Consider the following 25,282-nt stretch of genomic DNA (forward strand, 5'->3'; position numbering starts at 1 on the left):
TTTGCTCTGATGTATGCAAAGCCCCCGCCCTCCCCAAAAAGTGTACTTAAGCACTGCTTAACCCCTGCTCAGGGCTCTTGGCCGCTCTCCCTTCTTGAGTGAGCACAGAGCCCCAGCGCGCTGGATCTGCAATAAACCCCCTTTTGCTGTTGCATGAGTTGGTCTCTTGGTGGTCTCTTCCTCTGGTCCCTTACACACTTAGCATAATATTCTCTAACTCCATCCATTTACCTGCAAGTGCCATGATTTTATTCTCTTTTAATGCTGAGTAATATTCCATTATGTATATGTACCACATTTTCTTTATCCATTCATCTACTGAGGGGCACCTAGGCTGGTTCCACAGTTTAGCTATTGTGAATTGTGCTGCTATAAACATTGTGTCCCTGTAGTATGCTGTTTTTAAGTCCTTTGGGTATAGACCAAGGATTGGAATAGCTGGGTCAAATGGTGGTTCCATTCCAAGTTTTCTAAGGAATCTCCATACTGCTTTCCAGATTCGTTGCACTAATTTGCAGTTCCACCAGCAATGTATGAGTGTGCCTTTCCCCCCACATCCTCACCAACACTTATTGTTGATTGTGTTCTTAATAGCTGCCATTCTGACTGGAATGAGATGAAATCTTAGAGTAGTTTTTATTTTCATTTCTCTAATTGCTAGAGATTTTGAACATTTTTTCATATATTTGTTAATTGATTATATTATATATCATCTTCTGAGAAGTGTCTGTTCAGTTCCTTGGCCCATTTATTATGGTATTGGCACCAAAATAGACTTGTACAGAATGGTTTGGAATAGAGGACACAGAGACAAACCCACATAAATACAGCTATCTCATGTTAGACAAAGGTGCCAAAAACATATATTGGAGAAAAGATAGCCTCTTCAACAAATGGTGCTGGGAAAACTGCAAATCCATATGCAACAAAATGAAATTAAACCCCTATCTCTCACCATGCATAAAACTTAACTCAAAATGGATCAAGGACCTAGGAATTAAACCAGAGACCCTGTGCCTAATAGAAGAAAAAGTAGGCCCTAATCTTCATCATGTGAGACTAGGCTCCAACTTCCTTAATAAAACTCCTATAGTGCAAGAAATAAAATCAAGAATCAATAAATGGAATGGATTCAAACTGAAAAACTTCTTCTCAGCAAAAGAAACAATCAGTGAGGTGAATAGAGAACCTACAGAATGGGAGCAAATTTTTACCAGAAGCACATCAGATAGAGCACTAATCTCTAGGATATATAAAGTATTTTTTTTAAATATTTTTTAGTTGTCAATGGACATTTATTTAATTTTTTTTTATTTTTATGTGGTGCTGAGAATTGAACCCAGTGCTTCAGACATGCTAGGCAAGCACTCTACCACTGAGCCACAACCCCAGCCCAAGTTACAAAAAGGTAATCTGAAGTAACCTGATATTAACTAATATAGATTCGAGCTAAGGCCCCTGAGGATTAGTAGACCAAGAAGTTCTCTAAAAATAGGGCACAAATTTTCATTTTATAAAGGAAATTTACATGTGTAAAATGTCCTTTCCTTTACCACACCAGGAAGAGAAAAACTTTTTATTTTCCTTTGGTACTAGGGATTGATCTGGGTGTTGCACATACCAGGCAAGCATTCTATCTCTGAGCTATATCACCAGCTTCCAGGGAAAGACTCTTAACCCTTATCAATGAAGAAGGTACTGACATAAATCTACATAAATCCTTACCAAACAATCCTAGTTTGCCCTACTTTTGCTGGTCATCCTCTCATAAATGCCTCCCCTGCCCCTCACTTTGTTTGTTTTAGCCTAAGGTGGTATATAAACCCAAGTTCTAACCATTCCTTTGCGTTATTCATCCTTGGGTGATCCTGTGTGTGTGTGTGTGTGTGTGTGTGTGTGTGTGTGTGTGTGTGTATGATGCATACATTAATAAACTTTTGTTTGAATTTCTTCTGTTAGTCTGTCTTGGGCCAGTCTAATCTACAGGCCCCAACAGGAGAACCTAAGATGGGCATAGAAAATTATTTTTTTTCCTGCCTCTTACAGACCTCTGCAGGGGCTTGTAGCCAGAATACTTACCTATGCACATCCAGTCCAAATGACTTGGCCTTCCTCATAGAATGGCTGTGATCCAAAAGCAAGCATCCCAAGGGATGGAGCAGTCAGAAGCTCTATTGCCTATTAAGGCTTAGCCTTAGAATTTATGTAGTATTACTTCCACCACATTCTGTTAGAGATGAATCATGAAGGCTGGCCCATATCTAAATGGAGGAGAATTAGACTCCACTCTTTTATTAAAGACTATAAAAGACCTCAAAGATGTGTTTATGGTGGTTTTAATTCTCTAACTTCTAGTTGAATTTAGACAATGTGTATGTGTGTGTGAGAGGGAGGTTGGGAAGAAGTGTGTTCCAGCAGATCAGAGTGTGCTTAACCAAGGAGTTTGTGGACTTTTATTCTGTCCATGCCTTCCTCCTATCCCCTACTCCCTGCCTGGCTGTGGTTCTCCACCTACAGCTCCAGCTCCTATCTGAGGACCCCTTTCCCACTGTTCCAAGTATAGTCGTCACTGGGTTCCAGGAACACCATTTCCTCCCCTTGCCTCCTTACCTTGTAAGTATGGTAATGGCTTCTTGATATTGGTATTTCCCAGGTATCTCCTCATCCTTGGTTGGTTCCCCTAACTGCCCAAATCTCTATGAATAGCCCATTAATTCAAATTCTTTGTATTTGAGCACTTTGAAGGAACCATCTTTTTTTTTTTATTGCAATGAAGCTGCCTACATCAAGGTACCAGAATGGGTTTAAGAGAGATTAGTTGGAGTCACACACAGCGGTGCATGCCTGTAATCCCAGCATTTTTGGAGGCTAAGGCAGGAGGAACATAGGTTCAAGGCCAGCTTCAGCAGTTTAGGGATACCCTGGGGCTTAATCCCTAGTACAACACACACACACACACACACACACACACACACACACACACACACAGAGAGAGAGAGAGAGAGAGAGAGAGAGAGAGAGAGAGAGAGAGATATTAATTAATTGGGAGGATGTTATAATAGTACAAATGAAAGATGGTAAAAGGCTAAGAGTAGCAGATGGACTCTGGATGGATTATTTAAGGTAGATCTACCTTTTATAAATCAAACCTAAAGAGTCAATTTCAAGAGGAACAGATGTAGCTTAGAACAGATCATCCACCAGGGGTCTACTAGGTTAAATGTTTTGTAGGTCATAGGGTTAGAGCTGATGGATGACCTTGGAGCCAGGGATGTCTGCATGAGCACTGAACCTCAGCCAGATGTTGTTTGGCTCAGTCTTATCTACTTGTTAGACTTGCCAAAATGAAATAAACTAAGGCATAGAAAAAATTCTCTATACATATATGAAATTCAGTGGGAATAGTATTATAATAATGATTGTAATTCATGCTGAGTATTTGTATACACAGATTAATATATTTTGTTCATACATAGAAGAGAACAATTGTAGAGATGGTAGAAATAATATTTTTCCATGGCTATCCTGGTTAAACTGGAGAGATTCTGTAAGCTCCTCTCTTTCACACAAATGCTTGCTATTTTGTCTCATTGTCACTACTTATTGTTCTTTACTTTTAAGAAAGGAAATGATAACATAGATGATCCTTCACAATTTGATAGTGTATTGTTGTGTTATTCAGGTTCAAGGCCAGCAACTTTCTCTTGCTGTGAAAAATACCTGAATAAGACAATTTAAAGGGGGAAAATTTATTTTTGCTCAAAGTTTCAGAGGTTTCAGTCCATAGTTGGCTGGCTCCATTGCTTCTGGGCCTGTGATGGGATAGTACATCATAGTGAAAGGGCATGGCAGAACATATTTTCTTACCTCGTGGTAGCCAGAAAGTAGAGAGGAGAGAGGGCCTGCGACAAGATAGACCCTCTAAGGACACACCCCCAGTGACCCACCTCTTCCAGCAAGGTCCTACCTCCTAAAGTTTGCACCCACTTCCCAATAGCACCTCCAGCTGGAGGACCAAACCTTCAACACATGAGCCTTTGGGGAACATTTCAGATCTAAACCATAACAACTATTAAACAAATAAAAGCTGATTTGGAGGCAGTGGAGTACACCTGTAATCCCAGCTGCTTGGGAGGCTGAGGCAGGAGGATTGCAAATTCAAAGCCAGCCTCAGCAACTTAGCGAGGCCTTAAGCAACTCAGTGAGACCCTGTCTCTAAATAAAATATAAAAATGGCTGGGGATGTGGCTCAGTGGTTGAAAGCCCCTGGGTTCAATCCTTGGCACACACACACACAAAAAAGCTAGAAATTAAAGTGGTAAATGCAATTTTATCCGCAATAATTGCAATAGGGGGAAATCAGACCTCAGTATGGAATAGGGCTCACTTCTGAATGGACAAATAGGGATTTCTAACCAAGGAACAGGATAAAGGTCAATGGATGGAAAAATATTAAGAGAAGGGGGAGTTCTTGCTGAAAACAGACTGATTTGACGTCATCTGGGGAATGGAAAGGAATAGGGATACTGAGTAGATACCAAAGTGATCAGAGATTGAGGGCACTAAAAGTTGGACAATTCAGAGACAAACTTGGAAATTAATACAAACAGAAATTACAAAGATCAAGCCCTAGTTGGAAAAAATACTCAGGGGAGTCTGAGTAAAATTCAGTTAAAGAGAGCATCTTTGTCCATACTCAGGAGGAGATATAGGTTGGTCCAAGCTGGAAATTCAAAGAGGCAATGCAGAAATGGATAATCCAGCTCACATCTTCAAATTCCTTGAAGAACCCCCCTTAAACATCTTCACTCATCCATTGATAGAAGCTTGGGTTGTTTTCAGCTTTTGTAAATAATTATGCTCTCAGCACTTCAATAGGGTCTGTCTCAAAGCTTAGTGTTACATATTTTTGTTGTGTTCAGGTCTGAAATCTTTAAAGGTCCCAAAGTAAGACTTTGAGATCTTTGGAATCTTTTTTTCAGGGTATGAGATGTTAAAATACTTTGATGGTCTATGTTCCAAGTTTCAAGTCTGAGGTATTTGGGTTCTGTATTCAACGGATGTGGTCACTGAAATCTTTTAAGAGTCTGTGTGCCATGGTTTAGTTGTGAAGTGTATGTTAAATAAGGGTCAGTAATCTTTGGACTTTTACAGAGTCCATGTCCAAATTTGGTTCTGAGGTATTTGGTGTCTGAAGTCACAGTGTGAAGCCCTTGAACTCTTTGGGTATCTGTGCTCCAAATTTTGAAATAGAGGTATGAAATGTTAATGTCCATGGTATGTGATCTCTGAAATCTTTGAGGTCAGACATGTGTCTGAGGTATTTGGGAGTCTATGTTCAGAACATCAGGCCTCTATACTGTTGAGGGTCTGTCCCATTTACTTGAAAGCTTATGTCATATATGTGTCATATATTTCAGTCTGAGATACTTGTGTCTGATCAAAGTGCAGTGTCCCTGAAATCTCAGATGGTCTGTGAGACAATTGTGGAACCAAGGTATTTGATAGCTATGGAATCTGTGAGAATCTCTCCCAAGGTTTGAGTTTGATATATTTGGAGTTTAAACTCTTTCAATTCTGTGAGGTTCTGTGTCCCAAGGGTTGAGTTAATCTGGCAGTCTATATTTCAGGTGTAAAGTCTCTAAACAATTTGGGGTTATTTCCAAGGTCTAAATCTGAGGTATTTGGAGTCTTTTTTCTGGGTCTGAGTTTTCCAAATGCTTTGATGGTTTGTGTTCCAAGGTTTGATTCTGACTCGTGTTCAGGATGTGAACTCTCTGAGTTCAGGACTCGTGTTCAGGATGTGAACTTTCTGAGTTCTTTGAGGATATGTGTTCAAAAGGTTGAGTCTTCATTAACTGGAGGACTTAAGTCATGGAGCAGGGTAAATAAACTCTTTGATTGTCTGTCACAGACTTTGGATGTGAGGTATTTGGGGGTCCAGGTTTAAAGTTTGAGTTCTATGAAATATGACAGGATTTATTTTCCAAGCTTTGAATTTGAGGTATTTAGAGTTTGCGTCTAGAGTATCTGTGTCACATGGTTTAGGTTAGAGGTATTTGGGGTTCATGCTCAGGTTGTGAGGTCTCTGTACACTTTTAGGATCTATCTTTTGTTTTGAGTCTAAGACATTTCAGGGTTAGTTTTCCAGGACAGTATTCTCTGAAGTTTTTGAAAGCCTGTATACCAAGTTTTGAGGCCTGTGTATTTGGTAAAATATGGACAAGATGTGAGGTCTTCTTATTATTTAGATATGGTGAAGCCAACATATTGGGAAAATATGTTCCACTGAAAAGATGATTTATATCACTCAAAAGATGAACCCAAGAGAAGTAGACACCCCACACTATGGATGCCATATGAGGATGAGGTCAGTCAGGAAGCAGAGGAAGATGGAGAAATTATGAGCAAGAGTTTTTATTGTGGATTCTGCAAGAAACAATGGACTAAGCAAAGTAAGATGTCTTAGAATTTAGAATTGGATAGTTTGAATAATTTCACTGGGCTCTGGGGCATGGGGGGCTGCCCCTAATTGTCTGGTGTCTGGCTCTGGGGTGAATAGGGAGATGCATGGTCCAGAGTGGTTCAGAGTGTAAAAGCCCAATATAAGAGATGTTGAGGGTGCGGGCTCTGGGTTGGTTGGTTTGTATTTGAAAAAGCATTCTCCTGGGCACCTGGTTTACTATCTTTCAGAATTGGCTAACCCTGGGAGGGGCAGTCCCATCAGAGTCAGAAAGACTTCAAATATCAAACCATCAGAATTCAGAAAACAAAATGCATGCTTAATACAAGGTCTCTGATATTGTTGAGGTAGTGTTTGAATGTTGGAGTCTGAAGAATTTGGAGTCTTGTTACTGGTGTGTGGTCTCTGAATGCACTGGTGGTTCATGTCTTGTGGTTTTCATCTATGAAATTTGCAGTCCATTGTATAGGATTTGAGACATCTGATCTCCTTGAAGATCGGTGACCCAAAGATTGGATGTGGAATATTTGGGGGTCTTTGTTCAGGATGTGAGATCTCTGAACTCTGTGACAGTCTGTGTCCCGAGTATTGAGTCTGAGATATTTGGAAGTCCATTTTCCTGATGTGAGGTCTGTGAATTTGTTGTTAGTATTTATTTTAAAATTTGAGTCTTCATTCATTATGTACAACATTTCAGCTCTTTGAAAATGTTTGTCCCCAAGATTGAGTGTGACATATTTGGGGTCTGAGTTCCAATTTTGTGGTTTCTAAATGTTTAATGATATTTGTTCTGAGCTTTGATCTGAAGGTACCTAGGGATGAGGGGTCTATGTTCAGGGCATTAGGTCTCTGATCTCACTGAAGGTCTATGTATTAACATTTGATCTGAGCTATTTGTGGGGTTTTTACTCAAGATGTGAGGTTTCTGAGATCTTTGAGAATTGGTTTCCAGGTTTATGTCTGAGATCTGTTGATATGGTATCTGATATCTGAGATAATTTGAGGTCTGTGTTTAGTATGCGAAGTCTGTGAAATCTTTAGTGTCTGTTCCTTGGTTGAGTCTGAGGTATTTTGGTGTCTGTGCTCAGTGTGTGAGGTCTCTAAACTCTGAGAATCTGCGTATTGAGTTTTGAAACTTAAGTATCTACATCGCTGTAGTCAGGATATGGGTCCTTATACTCCTGAAGGTCTGTTTTTCAAGATTTGAGTATGAGGTATTTCAGAGGTCTGTGGTCAAGGTGTGTACTTCCTGAAAATATATATTTTTTTTGTACAGAGAATTGAACCCAGGGCATTGTGCATGCTAGGCAAGTGCTCTATCACTGAGCTATGCTCCTAGTCCTTCCTGAAAAACTTTGATGGTCTCCTTTCAAAGGTTTGTAGCTCAGGTTTTTGTGGTTTGTGTTCAGAGGAAGAGGTCCCTCAACTTTTGAGGTCTGTGTATCATGCTTTTAAGTATTAATTGTAGTCATGAACTTCATAGTAATAATTCAATCAACAATAGATTGATTGTGGGCCCATAAGATTACATTGCCTACTGATTCTGTAGCCATCTTAATTTGTGTAAGTATTCTATATGATGTTCTGTCTGTAAAATGACCTAAAATGACCCAATCTTCTGTTGAATTATGAAGAACACCTATTAAAAATGAGAGAACACACCAGGAACAGAACAGAACCATTCTGAAGCCCAAGCTACCACCTCAGGGGAAATTTTTGGGTTTGATCCATATGACTGGCTGCTCCAAGAACTCTAAACCACTATTTAATACTGGAGATTGTGGCATCATGGGGAGGTTATCTCAGAAGTGGATTCCAGACAATTAAGAAACCACCTGAGTGATCCTAAACAGATAATTAGATTCCTGGAGGTACAACTCAAACCAAGCCAAGAGAGAAAGTGAAGATACTTGACTTTGGGGTAAAAATCAAAGCCTAATGTTACATGTCAATACCCAAAAGAATGCAGGCTAGTCTTGAGAGCCTAGGCATTTGCCATCCAGGATGTGCTCAATGCATGTGAGAAAAATGAGTGAATCTGAGAGGCAGCAAGATATAAGTAAAAAGTTCGTATTTGGGCTGGGGCTGTAGCTCAGTGGTGGAGCACTTGCCTAGCATGTGTGAAGCGCTGGGTTCCATCCTCAGCACCATATAACAATAAATATGACAACTAAAAATAAAATAAAATAAAACTAATATTTGCTAGTAAAGGCTAATACTCTAGCTTGACCTATTATATCTTGTGAGAACTTGTGAAGGTTAATTTAAGCCACTGGGTCTCAATGTCTTTTTTTTTAACCTGTAACATAGGCATCATAATACCTATCAGTCTGGTATATTGAGAAGGTATGGAGATAGCTTATACACACAAATGGAGGTTCTTAGGACAGTGCCCAGGCCAGTGTAAGACAGTTCTAAATGTGACTATTGTGATAATCACCCATGCCCTTAAGCACTGTTGTGCCCTTGGAGACCATGAGTGTGTGCTACATTGGTCAGTGGTTCACACTTCTGTGCTTCTGCCCTTCTGAGAGCTGGTACTCATGGCCTGGAGCACTATATCAAACTTGACCACATAGTACTCACTGTCTTCTAAGAAGACTATTATTATTTCTATGGTAACTTCTTCAGTCAGAACACTGCACATATACCATTTCTAATTCTCATAAAAGTAATATAATGTTGAGATATGAGGTTCATTTAGAGATTTAGAAAGTGACCTCCAAGATGCTAATAAATAACTTGTGCCAAATTCCATAGGCCATAAAGGGCAATATCAGGTGGAGGTAATGTATCAAAATCCCAACACGTCCATAGTAGATGACATCTCAGAATTGACCTCAAAAAAAAAAAAAAAAGGCTCAATGCTGGGTGCGGTGGCTCAGGAGGCTGAGGCAGGAAGATTTCAAGTTCAAAATTAGCCTCAGCAATGGTGAGGCACTAAGCAACTCAGTGAGACCCTGTCTCTAAATAAAATACAAACTAGGGCTGGGGATGTGGCTCATGGTTGAGTGCTCCTGAGTTCAATCCTTGGTACTACCCCTCCCCCCCCCCCAAAAAAAAACAGGGCTCAAGAGTAAATTCATACACTTCAGCCAATGTGTATAACCCCATCTTCAGAGTTACCCTAGGCTTAAAGAATGAACCAAGACCAGTGAAAAGCCATGCAGTAGCAGAATTGGGTGTACTCATTTTTGTTCATTTGCTTATTTTGTTTTTCTCTTTCAAGATTTTCTCTTTGGCTTCTGCTGTGAACAAATTTACTGTGATATGTGAAATGTATATATGGATTTGTTTATGCTTGTCCTGCTTACAGAGTTTGTTGGGTTTTTGGAGGTGTAGATAATTGGTTTGCATCATATTTGTAAAATTTTCAACAAGTTTTTGAGTGATTTTTTCTGTTCATTTTTTTCTCTCTCTCCTCTCCTCTGGTACTACCATTATATATATGTTGATGCATTTAATTGTAACCCCTGTGTCTCTGATTATTTTTCTTTTTCATTTCTGTTCTTCAGATAGTATACTCTTTTTTGAAAAATATTTTATTTAGTCGTAGATGGACACAATAGCTTTATTTTATTTATTTATTTTTATATGGTGTTGAGGATCAAATCCAGTGTCTCACATGTGCTAGGCAAGTGCTCCACCACTGAGCCACAACCCTAGCCCCAGATTGTAGACTCTTTAATGATCTATCTTCAAGTTTACTGATTTCTTTTTTTTCTTCCAGCTCAAATCTATTATTGAGCACATCTAGTAATTTTTTTTCCATTTCAGTTGTCATACTTTTTTTAAAAAAAACCACTTTTTTTAGTTGTAGATGGACACAAACTCTTTATTTTTATGTGGTCCTGAGGATTGAATCCAGTGCCTCACACGTGGAAGGCAGGTGTTCTACAACTGAGCTACAGCCCCAGCCCCACTTATCATATATTTTTTAAAGATTCAGCAATTCCATTTTTATACCATTATTTCACTTATTTATTTATTTATTTTTACGTGGTGCTGATGATTGAACCCAGGGTCTTGCACGTGTGAGGTGAGTGCTTTACCGCTGAGCCCTAGTCCCAGCCCCAGCCCCAGCCCCAGTTATCATACTTTTTGACTCCAAAATTTCTAATGGGTTCTTTTTTTTTTTTTTGCTGGGGATTGAACTCAGGGGCACTCGACCACTGAGCCAAATCCCCAGTCCTATTTTGTATTTTATTTAGAGAAAAGGTCCCCCTGAGTTGCTTAGTGCCTCACCTTTGCTGAGGCTGGCTTTGAACTCACAGTCCTCCTGCCTCAGCCTCCTGAGCCTCTGGGATAACAGGCATGTGCCACTGCACCTGGCTTTGGGCTCTTGTTTTTTTTTTTTTTTAATTCTGTTTGATGATGTTCTCTGTTTGATGAGCTATTGCCATAAAATTTCCCTTTAATTATTTAAACATGGCTTCCTTTGATTCTTTGAACATATTTATAATACCTGCTTTGAGATCTTTGCTAAGTCCTCACATAGGCACACTTAAAGGCAGTTTCTTTTGCTTGTTTCTTTTTAACTATATGAGAATCGCTATCCAATCTCTTTGCATGCCTCATAACTTTTTGATGGACATTAAATATTTCTGGTAATATACAGTAGCAACTCTGGATTTGACCTAGAGTTAGACTTCATCTGAGACTTTTTTTTGTCATTATAAAATAAAATTTATTTTTATCAGATTTAGTATTTTTCTCTTATGAACAATAGAAAAAATATGATATACATTTTTTATTATATATTTTATTTTTTAATATTTATTGTTTAGCTCTCGGCGGACACAACATCTTTTGTTGGTATGTGGTGCTGAGGATCGAACCTGGGCTGCACGCATACCAGGCGAGCACACTACCGCTTGAGCCACATCCCCAGCCAATATACATGTTTTTTACCCAGACATAGTAGGCTAATACCCCAGAGTAAGGAATTTTTAAAGGAACATTGGAAGACAAAATAGAATTTTTTTTTTGGTACCAGGGATTAAATCAAGAGGTGCTTAACCACTGAGCTACATCTTCAACCCACCCCCTTTCAAAATGTATTTTTTAGTTGTAGATGGATACAATACCTTTATTTATTTATTTTTATGTGGTGCTGAGGATTGAACTCAGCTTCTCACATGTACTAGGCAAGCACTCTACCACTGAGCTACAACCCCAACCTCCCCCCAGCCCTTTTCTATATTCTATTTAAAGTCAGGATCTCACTGAATGGCTTACAGCCTTGCTAAATTGCTGAGGCTGGCTTTGAACTCACCAATTCTCCTGCCTCAACCTCCTAAGCTCCTGGGATTACAGGCACACACCACTGCACCTAGCTAGTATTGCTTTTTGATTGAATTCCATGATTCATATGTGTTCAAGCTATAAGCTGTAAGAGAGTTGGGTGGAAGTTGCCATGTGGCTTCTCTAATATGTAATATTCTCTATTTCCATGTTACCAACTTAAGATTGTATTACCTGTTTTTGTTTGTTGTTTGTTTTTTGGTTTCACTGGTGTATGAGCCAGTTGCTTTCAAATCATGTTGCTAAGCAAATTCTCATTGATACATCTATCTGAGACTTCTTGATGTTGCTGTTTTTTGTTAGTTCACTTGTTTATTTTCTTGCCTGGACTAATTCTATGAAGTATGTTTCCCTTTCAGTGTACAGTCTCTTATATCACTGCTTAGTTTTATTTTCCTCCTTGGTTTTACTTTCAAACCTTGTTTTCTTAAAGTTTCCCAGGGCACTATATCTTAAAGTTCAATTGGTGATTATTCCAAGGTTGTGTTTATGCCCTGATGTGCTTTGAATGTGTCCCCTGAAATGCGTATGAAACCTAATTGCCAGTGTGAGAGTATTAAGAGGTAGGGCCTGGAGGTGATGAAGTTATGAGGGCAGAGCCTGCATGAATGGGATTCACAGTGGTATAAAAGACCTGCAGGGAACTGGCATTTGCCCCTGGTGCCCTTCCATCTCTTCCACTATTTAAGAACACAGTATTTATCTTCTTTGGGGGATGCAGCAACAAGACACTGCTGTAGAAGCAGGAAAAGCCCTCACCAGACAAGAAATTCTTTGGTTTTGTTTTGTTTTCTGGTATCAGGGATTGAGCCCTGGGTGCTTTTCTACTGATCACATTTTTTTTCAATTTTTTAAAAAAATTTTGAGGCAGGGGTTTTCTAAGTTGCTTAGAGCTTTGCTAAGTTGCTGAGGCTGGCCTTGAACTTGTGATCCTCCTGCCTCAGCCTTTTGAGCTGCTAGGATTATAGGCATGTGCTGCCATGCCTGGCACCAAACAGTAAAGTCTGCTGATGCCTTGATTTTGGACTTCCCAGCTGCGGAATTGCAAGAAAACAATGTGTGCTATTTAGAAATTACCCAATCTCTGGTATTTTGTTATAGCATCAGAAATAGACTAAGACATGCTTCTTGAAATGGTGAAGGTTCAGGGCTTTGCTGATGGATCTGTGAGTGGCCTGGGGAATGCTTTCAATTCTGCCACATATTCTAGTAAGGACTATTAAGGACTAGTAGCTCTAAAGTGCACTTTTCAGTTGCTCTCTAGTATGTACAACCTTTCTGTTTGGGATAAATATTATCTTACCAGGGTAACTTTTAGCCACCCATTTCCCTAGCTGATTTGCTGTGTTTTCTGTTGATAATGATTTCCTGGAACTGTCTTTACTGAATCACCAGACAATGCAGCTCTGCTCCAGGATCCAGTCATCTCTTCTGTTCTTTAATGAAGGGATCCTTTTATGTTCCTTCACCATCTGTAGAGCACTTGTTAGATTTTGGCTTTGAAGTATTGTTTGACTGATTATCTCATGTGTTTTTATGTCTTAAACACTAAATGTAGATGGCATTTTAATAAAGTGCTTTGTATTTTGTATGGCATTTTAATCACTTGTGTTAATATGCTATCCTAATGCATTCTCCCTTTAACCCTATGACTTGATGAAGTATGTAGGTTTAGTGTTATTTGTCATTTCATGTAGGGAGGGTTGATCCCACAAAAGGTAATTTCAAGGACTCCCAAAGTCTCAAAGATAGGGCTACTGGATCCTACCCTAGGGCCTTCCTTCCACAGGGCTCTAGAATTAGGAAACATCTTCCAGTAAGGAGCAATAAGCACTTCTGGCTAAAACAGAGAATGTGTGCTGAGAATTCTCAATCACTTTGGATAGGGCAAGAGGCACTCAGTGTGTGCTCGGTATTTGATAGAACTTCTTCCCTCCATTAATTCTCATGGCACTACTCTGAGATCAGAATTGACAGATGATAAAAGCAAAGCTCCAAGAGATTAAGGTGACCCCCAATAGTGGGCCAATCAGATGAAAACCACAGAAACTTTGGTAATTCTCAAAGCCTTTGAACTATCTAAGCACTGCTACTGGAGAATTGTAATTATGATTCCAGGTAGTTCATTATTAGTTATTTTTATTATTGAGCACCCTTAGTGAGCAGGCATGATATCAGAAGCTGAAGGCACTAAGATGAATAAGGCAAAGTCCAATATCAAGGAATTTAATATGGTACCAAGTGAGCCTGATACCTGTCACAATGGGAACACATTGCTGTAGAACTGCAAGGGAGGAACCCAAAAATTTCCTAGGGAAGTTCTTAAGGCCACATTATTAGGAAGAATTTTAAAACCTCAGGGTCACTTGGACACAGAGTCTCTTCTCTATACTTGGCTATGATTAGATGGAGAATCTCATATTGTTTAGCACAGTGAGAAGCAAAATTGCAGATCAAAAAGAGCCGGGCATTTGAGCACATGGAAACTGGACCCAAATCTCAGCTCTGGCAGTCACGATGTGTGTTGCATGGTATAAGTTGATTGACCTCTCTGAGACTGCCTTTATAAAAATATTAGGATAAAAATGTCAGCTTTATGGGATTATAGTCATCAAGCAGACATCTTAAGATCCTTTATATTTTGGTCCTGGTCTCTCTTTACAACTTACAAAAATACAGCAATTCCATGTCATGTTTTTCCAGACTTCTGATTACATCATCACTGAAAAACAGACCAAGAATGTTCTGTAGTCTCCAGGTGAAGAGAGATCAGGACTGGGAGGCAGAAAGGCTGGGTATTATAAAATGAACTGGAGAAAGAACAGGACGCTCAGGTGTAATATCTCAGTGATCTGTTGAAAACAAGCAAAATGGGAATTATGGTTGCTAGTGACAATATCTGGGTGCTCATAAAAGGAGAAGTCTGTTAATATTAACAATCTGGGACTGGAAGGACAGATAGAAAGGGTTTATTATTTAACCTAGTCAGAAAGGCCAGTCCTAGGTTGAGTCACAGTCCCTAAAGGCCACAGGCTGCACTCTATGAGCTAATGAGACCCAGATGCAGCTGAGAAAAGGGTTAATGAGACTGAAGGTCACCTATCTACAGGTCACCAGTAGCCACATGTCATCAATCAGGGATGCTACTGCCTGTCCTAGAACCATTCATCTGAACCACAGATATGGAATGATATGTACTTTTCAGATGCTTAATCATGATGGTGACTTTTTACCCTGTCCAGACTGCTATAGCGGGACAGGTCCTTGATTAATTGGCTCGAGAAAGATGCTTCCTGAGATATCCAGAGAATTTGTGGGTGGGAAAAGTGAGACATGGACTCATAGGGCCCAGTAAAAAGACAGATACTTCCTGGGCTGTGAGACATGAAGCTTGGGTGAAAGCCACATCTCAGATTCCTGGATTTGGACAGATGGTGGGAACAGATGTATATAGATATCTGAATTTTTACCATGAAAATAACATTCCAGCTTTTTTTGCTTTATTTTTTTGTAACTTTTTGATGGTTCTGGGGATTGAGCCCATGACCTCACATGTGCTCTACCACTGAGCTACCATCCCAGCCCACTGCAGCTTTATAAGGGACTTTGGCCATAATTATGGTGGCATTTGGGGATCTCCAATATCACTCTCTGGTACAGTGATTTGCTAGAAAGACTCACAGAGCTCAACAAGCTATTCAAATCATTGCTGTGATTTATTACAATGAAAGAGTATACATTAAAATCAGCAATGGAAAAAGGTACATAGGACAGAGTCCAAGAGAGACCAAAGTGAGCTTAAAGTTGTCCTCTCCCAATGGAATCTTACAGACAGCATTTAATTTTCCCAGCAAAGATGTGTGAAAATATGTATGGAGTATTGTCAACAGGGGTAGCTTACATGAGCCTTAGTGTTCATGTGTGTTTACTGGGGGTTGGTCATAAAGGCATGGGATATTCATGTTACTGACCTTAGTTACTTAGTCTCTAGCACACTCTCCAGGTCAAACTGATACACATGGTCTAAGGCCATAATTAACTCTGTTAGCATAAACTATATGATATGGCTAAGGTCTCAGATGAACAAAAACATTCTTAAAAGGATATTCCAAGAGCTTAGAAGTCCCAAGAGTCTGGGGGCCATATCTGAGAAGTGTGCAGGGTTTGTATACCTTGGACCTGCTGAGGTAATTTTTTATTGCCAAATGGTAGAAACATAGGAATTCTAGTCCCTCTGCTTCTAGACAATAGTCTTGGTTTGGGGAATGTGGCTTGATATTTTGAAGCTTTTGTATATCTCTTTTATACTTGGCTGAATACTCATCAGCACACTGAATTTGACAGGTCTGGAGTAGTGTTATGAAGAGGAAAATACACTGGATTAGGAAGAAGAAAAGTGGGTGTGTTAGTAAATTTTTATTTACTGTGACAAAAATACCTGAGACAATCAACTTATAAGTAGGAAAGATTTCTTTTGGTTTTGGAAATTTTAGTCCATGACCAATTGACCCATTGTTTTGGGCCTGTGGTGGCATAGTAAATCATGGCAGGAACATGTGGTAAAGGAAGCTTCTTACTTCATGGAGTTTAAGAAGCAAAAGAAAGAAGAGGAGTTACTGGAGTTCCAATATCCCCTTCAAGGGCACATCCTGAAAGACCTAACTTCTTTCCACTAGGCCTTAACTCCTAAAGGTTCCACCACCTTCCATTAACAGCATGGGATTGGGGGCCAACTCTTTAAGATATAGGCCTTTGAGGAACACCTTCAGAAACGTGTCATGCTGGAGTTCTGTCTCAACTGACTATAACCACAGACAAGTTCCTCAGCTTCCTTGGTTCCAGTTTCATCTGGGACTAGCAACATTTAATGTATCTCCTATGAGTAACACTCACCCTTATTGGGTGGATCAGAGCAATAATGAATAGGAAATCAATTTGAAAATTGAACATAATACACAGATGATATATCTGTAATTAAAACAGTGGTTTCCTATTCAATAAGCTTTTAAGGGAAAAAATACAACATGATTCCTTGTCTTCTTAGGTGTAGTGATGTTTCCATTCTTGAAAGTTGAAAACTTCAAAAATTATATAAAATATTTTTAATATCCCTAATGGTGGGACGGTCTCAGTCCATTTTCTCTTGCTATAACAATATTTGAGACTACATTATTTATAAATAAAACAGGTTACTGTTGGCTCATGGTTCTGGAGGCTGGGAAGTCCAAACTGCAGCAGCTGCATTGTTTGGCCTCTGGTGAGGGCTTCATGTGGCTTTGGCTCATGGCAGAAAGCCGAAGGCTAAGAGGACATGTGTGGAAGAGGGAGAAGATGAGGGATTGATTATTTATAATAATTGGCTCTCATGGTAACCCATCCATAGAAAACAAGAACTTACTCACATGAGAGAGGCATTAATTCAATCATGAAGGCCCTACCCTCATGACCCAAACACCCCTGACTAGGCCTAATTTAGTAAGCTTTTTCACCATTATGACCAGAATATTTGACAAGAACAATTTGAAGGAAAAAAAATTTATTTGGGGGCTCATTGTTTCACAGGTTCCAGTCCATAGATGGCTGACTCCATTCCTGAGGGCGGGCAGTGAGGCAGAACATCATGGTGAAGGATATAGCAGAGGAATCCAGTTAAGGACATGGCACCAGGAAGGAGAGAGAGAGAGAGAGAGAGAGAGAGAGAGAGAGAGAGAGAGAGAGAGAGAGAGAGAGAGAGAGAGGGAGAGAAAACACGTGCGAGAGCGCTCTCCTCATCACGACAAAATATAAACCCTGAAGGCATGTTCCTAGTGATCCACCTCTTCTAGTCTCACACTAACTGTCCTCAATTACCACCCAGTTAATTCCTATCAAGGGAACTAATGCACTATTTAGGTCAAGGCGCTCATACCCAATCATCTCATGTCTAAACTTTCTTGCATTGTCTCACACATGAGCTTTTGGGGAACAACTCACCTTCCAACGCTGCTGCCTTGGGGACAAAGCCTCAATATGAGTTTTGGTGAGAACAAACCATAGTAGAGATGCAGAGCCTGATATACTCCTGTCATATTCATTAGCTATATGAGAAGCTTCCTCATCTAGGGGGCATTTGCACGTGCACTGGTTCCAACTGTCCTCTTTTGAAATTGCCATAGCAGGTCGGGTGTGGTGGCATATGCCTGCAATCTCAGTGGCTCAGGAAACTGAGGTAGGAAGATCATGAATTCAAAGTCAGCCTTAGCAACTTAGTGAGACCCTATCTCAAAACAAATAAAAAATAAATAAATAATGGGCTGGGGATGTGGCTTAGTGGTTAAGCACCCCCGAGTTCCTTCCCTGGTACAAAAAAAAAAAAAGGAAGAAAAAAAATTGCCTTAGTAGGTTGGTCAACACCTTTCTTTCATCAGAGAGGTCTGAGAGGGATTGCTACATATGGCCATGTCTGTTGTGAACTATACTGTTCACACAGACTATAATGTGAATTATATTCTGGAGTTGTGCAGGGTGGAAAACTTGACTCTGGAAAGGATCTAAAAGAATCTAGGAATTCTTCTGTTTAACCAATATGAGATAAAATCAGATTCTTGTAATGAAGGTCATTTTCAGATTCCTCTGTCCAAAGGACGTGAAAAGTAGCTTATTATTAATCATTTGCTTTAGATAAAATCATCTTCTTGTGGGATTACTTTCTTTATCAATAGTCTTTCTGATACAGAAGAATGGAAATACTGTGACTCTTGGTGTTTAGAACTTCGAACGTAGTGGCCTCAGATGGCAGTTAGGCCTTAAATCATACCATCATACATGGCCACACATTTTTCCTTCTGAGATTCTACTTCTGCAAGGTTGACCTAGGGTAAAAAGCAAAAAGGACTATGTCTTACATTTTCAGCTCTGAATATGCCTTAAGGTATACAGGAATGTTGCTTTTTCATGGATCTTTCATCTCTCACTGCCACTGGTAGTTGAGAATTGATGACACTGAAATTATTATGCTATCATACTACACCTATATATGAGTAAACATATTTACAACAGTGTAATTCATAATAGCCAAGTTATGGAACCAGCCCAGGTGCCCATCAACAGATGCACAGATAAAGAAAATGTGGTATGATACACAGTGAGGTTCTATTCAGTAATAAAGAAGAATGAAATTATGGCATTTGCAGAAAAATGAATGGAATTGGAAATCATCATATTAAGTGAAATAAGCCAGACCCAGAAAGTCAAGGGCCATATGCTTTCCTCATATGTGGAAGCAAAAGAGAAAAAAGAAAGGAAAGGAGAGGATCTTGTGAAAATAGAAGGAAGACTAGTAGGGTAGAAGAAAGCAACTGAGGAGAGGAGGAGAGGGAAAAGGGAGGTGTTGGGGAATAAAATTGACCAAATTACAATTATATCCATGTGCAAATATGTAACAGTGAACATTGTATATGTGTAACTATAATGTACCAATAAAATATGAATATTAGAAAACAAATTGTTATGCTAACAAACTGGAGGTCCATGATACTTATTGTGTCATTAAGTAAACTGCACTCATTTAACTGATTAGGCAAACTATAAGCATGATCAAATACTTTTTTTTAAAAAAATATTTTTTTAAGTGGTAGATGGGCACAAGACCTTTATTTCATTTATTTTTATGTGGTGCTGAGGATTGAACCCAGTGCCTCACACATGCTAGGCGAGCAGTCTACCACTGAGCCACAACCTCAGCCTGATAAAATGCTTTTTAATGTTTCTCTTTCTTCTTTACACCTGCCAGTAAAGATTTTTAAAGCATACCTTTAGCAGAAAGCATCCCATAAGCTGGGATTTTCCTTCATTTTGAGTACTTATTATGTTTAAATCCCCTTTCTCTCCAGTTAGCCATTTCAATCTTGTCTACACAATCTCCATTTTTTGATTATTTCCATTGCCTTTACATGTGTTTCATATGTAGCTTCTGCCATGTTGTTGTCTTAGCTATATTAGGGTTATAGAGGCCAATAAAAGTGGTAACTTATTTTTCTCCTTTAAGAATGCATCAGGGGATTGAGATTGTGGCTCAGTGGTAGAGCACTTGCTTGGCATGTGTGAGGCACTGAGTTTGATTCTCAGCACCACATATAAATAAATAAATTAAATAAAGGTCGTCAACAACTAAAAGTATGTTTTAAAAAAAGAATGCATCAGGGCTGTGGCTGTAGCTCAGTGGCAGAGTGCTTGCCTAACATGTGTGAGGCCCTGGGTTTGATCCTTAGAACCACATAAAATAAACAAATAAAATAAAGATATAAAAAAGAATGCATCAAAAGAGAGTAACATTTCCCTGTATACTTTTCCCAAAAGGCAATGGGGTTGTTTGTGTTGTTTGAAGAACTAACAAAACCTTAAGAATCCCCTTGGCCATGCATCTACATAAATAAGATTGGTCTTTACTATAGTTTGTATGTGTTTTGTCCTTCAAGGTTCATGTGCTGGAAATGTGGTCTGCAGTATGGCAGTGTTGTGGTGGAAACTTAAGGAAACAGGGTCTAGGGGTAAGGATGTAGCTCAGTGGTAAAGTACTCGCCTGGCATGCATGAGGTCCTGGATTCAAATCCTCAAGCACCAAACAAACAAATAAAAAAAGGGAAAGGAAAAAAGAAACAGGGTCTAGTGGAACGTAATTAGGTCATGGGGGCTCCACTTTTAGAAGGGATTAATGCATGTTTTGTGGGTATGGGTCAGGTCTTGAGAGAGCAGGTCATTGTAATTGAGCCTAGAATCTCTCTGACCCCTTCTCTTTTTTTAAGGTTTATTTTTTAGTTTTAGTCGGATACAATATCTTTATTTATTTTTATGTGATGCTAAGGATCGAACCCAGTGCCTCACGCATGCCAGGCAAGCGCACTACCACTTGAGCCACAACCTGAGCCCCTCCCCTGAACTCATCTTGCACACAGCTTTTTCCGTTTCTGCTTCTCTGACATGAGGTACCCTTGCCAGATGAGGGCTCTCAATTTTGGACTTTCAGCCTCCAAATCTGAGATTTAAAATAAACCTCTTTTCTTTTCCAAGTACCAAGCCTTGGGTATGTTATTATAGCAACACAAAATAGACTAAGACAGTTTCCTAGCATCTTGAATATTTCAATTATATTTTATCATTGCTATTTCCTGGAATTCTGTCTTTCTTAAGTTTTTGCTGCTGTATTTGCAGTTGCACCTTCCTCTATTCCTGAATTTCCTCTTCTTCTTCCTATTCTAATCACCTTGCTAATTTCTAAAATCCCAGAGCTTCCAATGCAAGGCTAGGGAGTACAACATAGGGACCTACTGAAGGTCAGGTCATTTAACATAGAATGTCTATTAGAAGGGTGTGGGAACAGTTTTGCTGGACCCTCAGTCATAACCTGCCTCAGTAAAAACTCTTTATACAGAAAGATGGGCAATTACAGTGTCTAAATAACAATATAAATTATTATTTACTGCCTTTCTTTTAGAATACATCTCAAGATACTCATGGGAATGGAATGTACACGCATTTTTTTTCTTTTCTTTTGGGGGGGCATTGCTAGGGATTGAACTTGACCACTGAGCCACATCCCCAGCCCTATTTTGCATTTTATTTAGAGACAGAGTCTCACTGAGTTGCTTAGTGCCTCACCATTGCTGAGACTGGCTTTGAATTTGTAATCCTCATGTCTCAGCCCCCTAAGCCACTGGGATTACAGGCGTGCACCTGGACATTTTTTTTCTCTTTAAAAGCCCTTGTTTTCTTCTGTATCCCTCCACCAGCTCTCTCACATTCTCAACATCATCTAATAATCTAAAATATAAATAGCCACCTCCTCCATTCCCCCCAAGATACAGAAGGGACCTGAGAAAAGCAATGGCAGAGGAAGTTACCAAGAAAGACATTGATGATCTGAGGAAGATTTTCCCTCCCTTGGGAGAACTGACCTTTCAGAGAACATAAGTTAAATTACCCTCTTCAGGGCTGGGGATGTGGCTCAAGCAATAGCGAGCTCGCCTGGCATGCGTGCGGCCCAGGTTCGATCCTCCGCACCACATACAAACAAAGATGTTGTGTCTGCCAAAAACTAAAAAATAAATATTAAAAATTCTCCCTTTCTCTTTAAAAAAAGTTTAAAAATTACCCTCTTCATCCATGTGCTGTGACATCATTAAAGTGTGCAATTTATATATCAATACCTCTTGCTTTATATTTATTACCTTATACCAAAATGAATCTGTTGTTACAGGGAGTTAGCACATTTGTTAATTGTAACTGACCAAAAGCTTTAATTGTTCAAGAAAAGCAGTTTTGGACATAAACAAGAGAATTGCCTTAGTGGCCCTAAATCAATTATTCTTCTGCTTACAGGAAAACACTCTACATCCTCTATTAATTTATTTTTTGTACCAGGGATTGAACCAGGGCCACTTCATCACTGAGCACATCCCCAGCCCTCTATTTAAAAAATATTTTATTTTTTAGTTGTAGTTGGACACAATACATTTATTTTATTTATTTTACTTTTATATGGTGCTGAGGATTGAACCCAGGGCCTTGCACATGCTAGGCGAGTGCTCTACTGCTGAGCCACAACCCCAGCCCATCTCCAGCCAATTTTTATTTTTTATTTTGGAGACAGGGTCTCCCTAAGTTAATGAGGGTCTTGCTGAGTTGCCAAAGCTGACTTTGAACTTGTGATGCTCCTGCCTCAGCCTCCTGAGTCACTGGGATTATAGGCATGTGCCACCATGTTCAGCCTTTCTCTTCCTTTCCCTTTTCTTTTATCTCTCTCTCTCTTTCCTTTCTTTCTTTCTTCCTTCCATCTTTCTTTCTGGCTGGCCTTGAACTCCTGGGCTCAAGCAATGATCTTGCCTCAACCTCCCCAGTAGCTGAGGCCATAGGCATACACTAGCACACTCAACTTACATCCTTCAAATTCTGGAAGCCCAAGTAAGGGCTTTTCCTCTTTTGTCTGAAGGGAAGTTTGAGTCCTTTGTGTTGCAGCTGAATTCTTCTAGAACAGGTCCTACATAGTTTCACCAATACAGTCATTTAGTCAGGGCATAGGTAATAAGCACTTGTTTTGAGTCTAGACATTTACCATAAAGTTTTTTCATCCATGCAGTTATTTCTGTATAAATTAAACTACTTGTAAGTTCTGACTTATGAGTGTTTTCTGAGGAATCATTTATGAAAAGGTAGCATCCACTGTTTTAAAAAAACTTTTAATCCTGTCACTGAGAAGACAAATCAATACCTATGTGTGTGTGACAGTGTGGTGAGCACTATAAAAGGGAGCTGAACAAGGCACTATAGGAGTGTGGAGGAGTCCCAAGAGCAGCTTTGGGTAATCAAAGAAGGCAAGAAGGTGGTATTTTTTAAAATAAAATTTTGGATGTTGATGAGCCTTTATTATCTTCATTTATTTATATTCAGTGCTGAGAATTGAACCCAGTGCCTCACACATGCTAGGCAACTGTGCTACTACTGAGACACAACCCCAACTCCAAGAAGGTGGTGTTTAAGCTGAGCCCAGGAGGACTACAGACAACAGGTAAAAGTTCTCTTGGTGAAGAAGGTGGGCAATGCCATTGCCAGATAGAGGGAACCGCAGTGCAAGGTCATATATCAATTATGAGTATAGAGGGCCTTGGGAGGTTTATTCAGCTTAGACTACTGTAAAAAATATCATTGTTTGGGAAGCTTATAAACATCAAATTTATTTCTCACAGTTCTGGAGGCTGGTGGTCTGAGAACAGGGTTCTCCTGAGGGTCCTTTTCCAGTCGCAGACTGCCAACATATCATTGCATCTTTATATGGCAGAAATAGGGTGAGAAAGTTCTCAAGGGTTCCTTTTAAAAGGTACTAATACCATTCATGATGCTTCTACTCTCACAACCTAAAGCACCTCCCTAAATCTCTACCATCAGGTGGAGGTTTAGGATTTTAACAAATGAAATTGGGGTATATGGGGGACAAACATGTAGTCCATTGCAGGAAGCTATACAAAGCCATTTAAAAGTTGCAGGGAAGAAAGGGAATTGATCAGATTTGCATTTAGAAAGCTGTCTCTAACTTCAGAAAATGGACTATGGAAAAGCAAGTGTACAGAGAAAGTCAGTGGTCTTCATGCTTCCTGTGAAAGATGGTGGTGTCTGACTGGAAGGTAATGGACTTGGGGATACAGAGAAATTAATGTCTTCAACACATAAGAGGAGGAGGAGAAAAAAAGATTGGCTAGATGCTTAGATATGGAGAAGGGGCAGATATGGGAAAGACAGAAGTCAAATAGAGAACCTCTGTACTACAGGAGCTTCCAAAAGGTTTGAGAGAGCATAACCTGTAAATGTAGACCTTGTGCTTTTCAGGCAGTTTGTGTAAGGGTAAGAATTTCGGCTTTTAAATCTTCCAGGTTTGCTTTGAATCCTGTCATACTACTGATAAGCCACATGAAATAGAAAGATTGCTTGAATGCACTGTATCTCAGGCTCCTTATCCCTTATAGGTGGTTCTGAGCTTTCATGTGTGAAAACTGTGTGGCACCTAAGAACTTTTCTAAAAACATTATTAAATATTAATCATTATAATGTATAGTTGTCTGCTAGTATGTGCAGGGGATGTTCCCAGAACCCCCTTGCAGATGCTAGAATCCCCGAATGAGCAAGTCGTCTATATAAAATGGCATAGTATTTGGGTAGAACTTATGCACATCTTCCTCTACACCCACCATAAATCATGTCTAGATTGCTAATGATACTTAACACAATGTAAATGTTATACAGTTGTTTTACTGTATTGTTTAGGGAATTATGATAAAAAATCTGTACATGTTCAATACTCTTCAAGGTTTTATATAAACCTCTCAAAGTTTCCACCATCTCACAATAGTGCTACGGTGTGGAGGCCACACCTTCAATACCTGGGCCTTTGGGAAATATTCAAGATCTAAATTATAGCAGTGAATATCTGTGGGCAACGAATTTCATTCGTCCCTATATAAAAAAAATTAAATATTTTTATTGTTCATTTTATGTTTATTTATGTTATGTTTATTTTATGTTTATTTATATGTAGTGCTGAGGATGGAACCCAGTGCCTCACACATGCAAAGCAAGTGCTCTGCCACTGAGCTATAACCCCAGCCCCTCAAAATTTTATGTCTATGATGATCAGCAAATTCTTCCACATATATGACTACTATACCCCAGTCCTTTATTTTGGGCTGTTCACTTTTGCTACTTTTCTTAGATTTCTTTTTGCTGTTCCAAGTGTAGTTATTCTCTTGTCTGGGAGTGTTTTATTGATATAATCTCACATTTTTTTTTGTGCTGGTGCTTCATATTGGTCTGATTTCCTGGCTGTGTGTAAAGAATATATTAAATGATTTCCTGGAATTGGCATTGTCTTCCCTATATACTGTGCTTGTTACTTTTCCATTTAGAGAAAACACTTGCACAATTAAATCCTTTTTCTAAATATTCCTTTCATCTGATCTCTCATTTCTGGTGGCCTAAATTGAATTTGTC

The 25,282-nt window shown here is 39.3% G+C and overlaps 1 non-coding gene across 2 annotated transcripts in view; it reads left to right on the forward strand.

Annotated features, from left to right (window-relative positions):
- Window positions 1-25,282, forward strand: part of LOC110599509 (uncharacterized) — a 149,862-nt gene that overhangs the window by 40,608 nt on the left and 83,972 nt on the right. For both annotated transcript variants that reach the window (XR_013431855.1, XR_013431856.1), the window contains exon 3: window positions 23,192-23,309. This is a non-coding gene — a transcript (uncharacterized LOC110599509). The remainder of the gene's footprint in view (window positions 1-23,191; window positions 23,310-25,282) is intronic.

This window comes from Ictidomys tridecemlineatus, chromosome X (genome assembly GCF_052094955.1).
Source record: "Ictidomys tridecemlineatus isolate mIctTri1 chromosome X, mIctTri1.hap1, whole genome shotgun sequence".
Taxonomy (NCBI): domain Eukaryota; kingdom Metazoa; phylum Chordata; class Mammalia; order Rodentia; family Sciuridae; genus Ictidomys; species Ictidomys tridecemlineatus.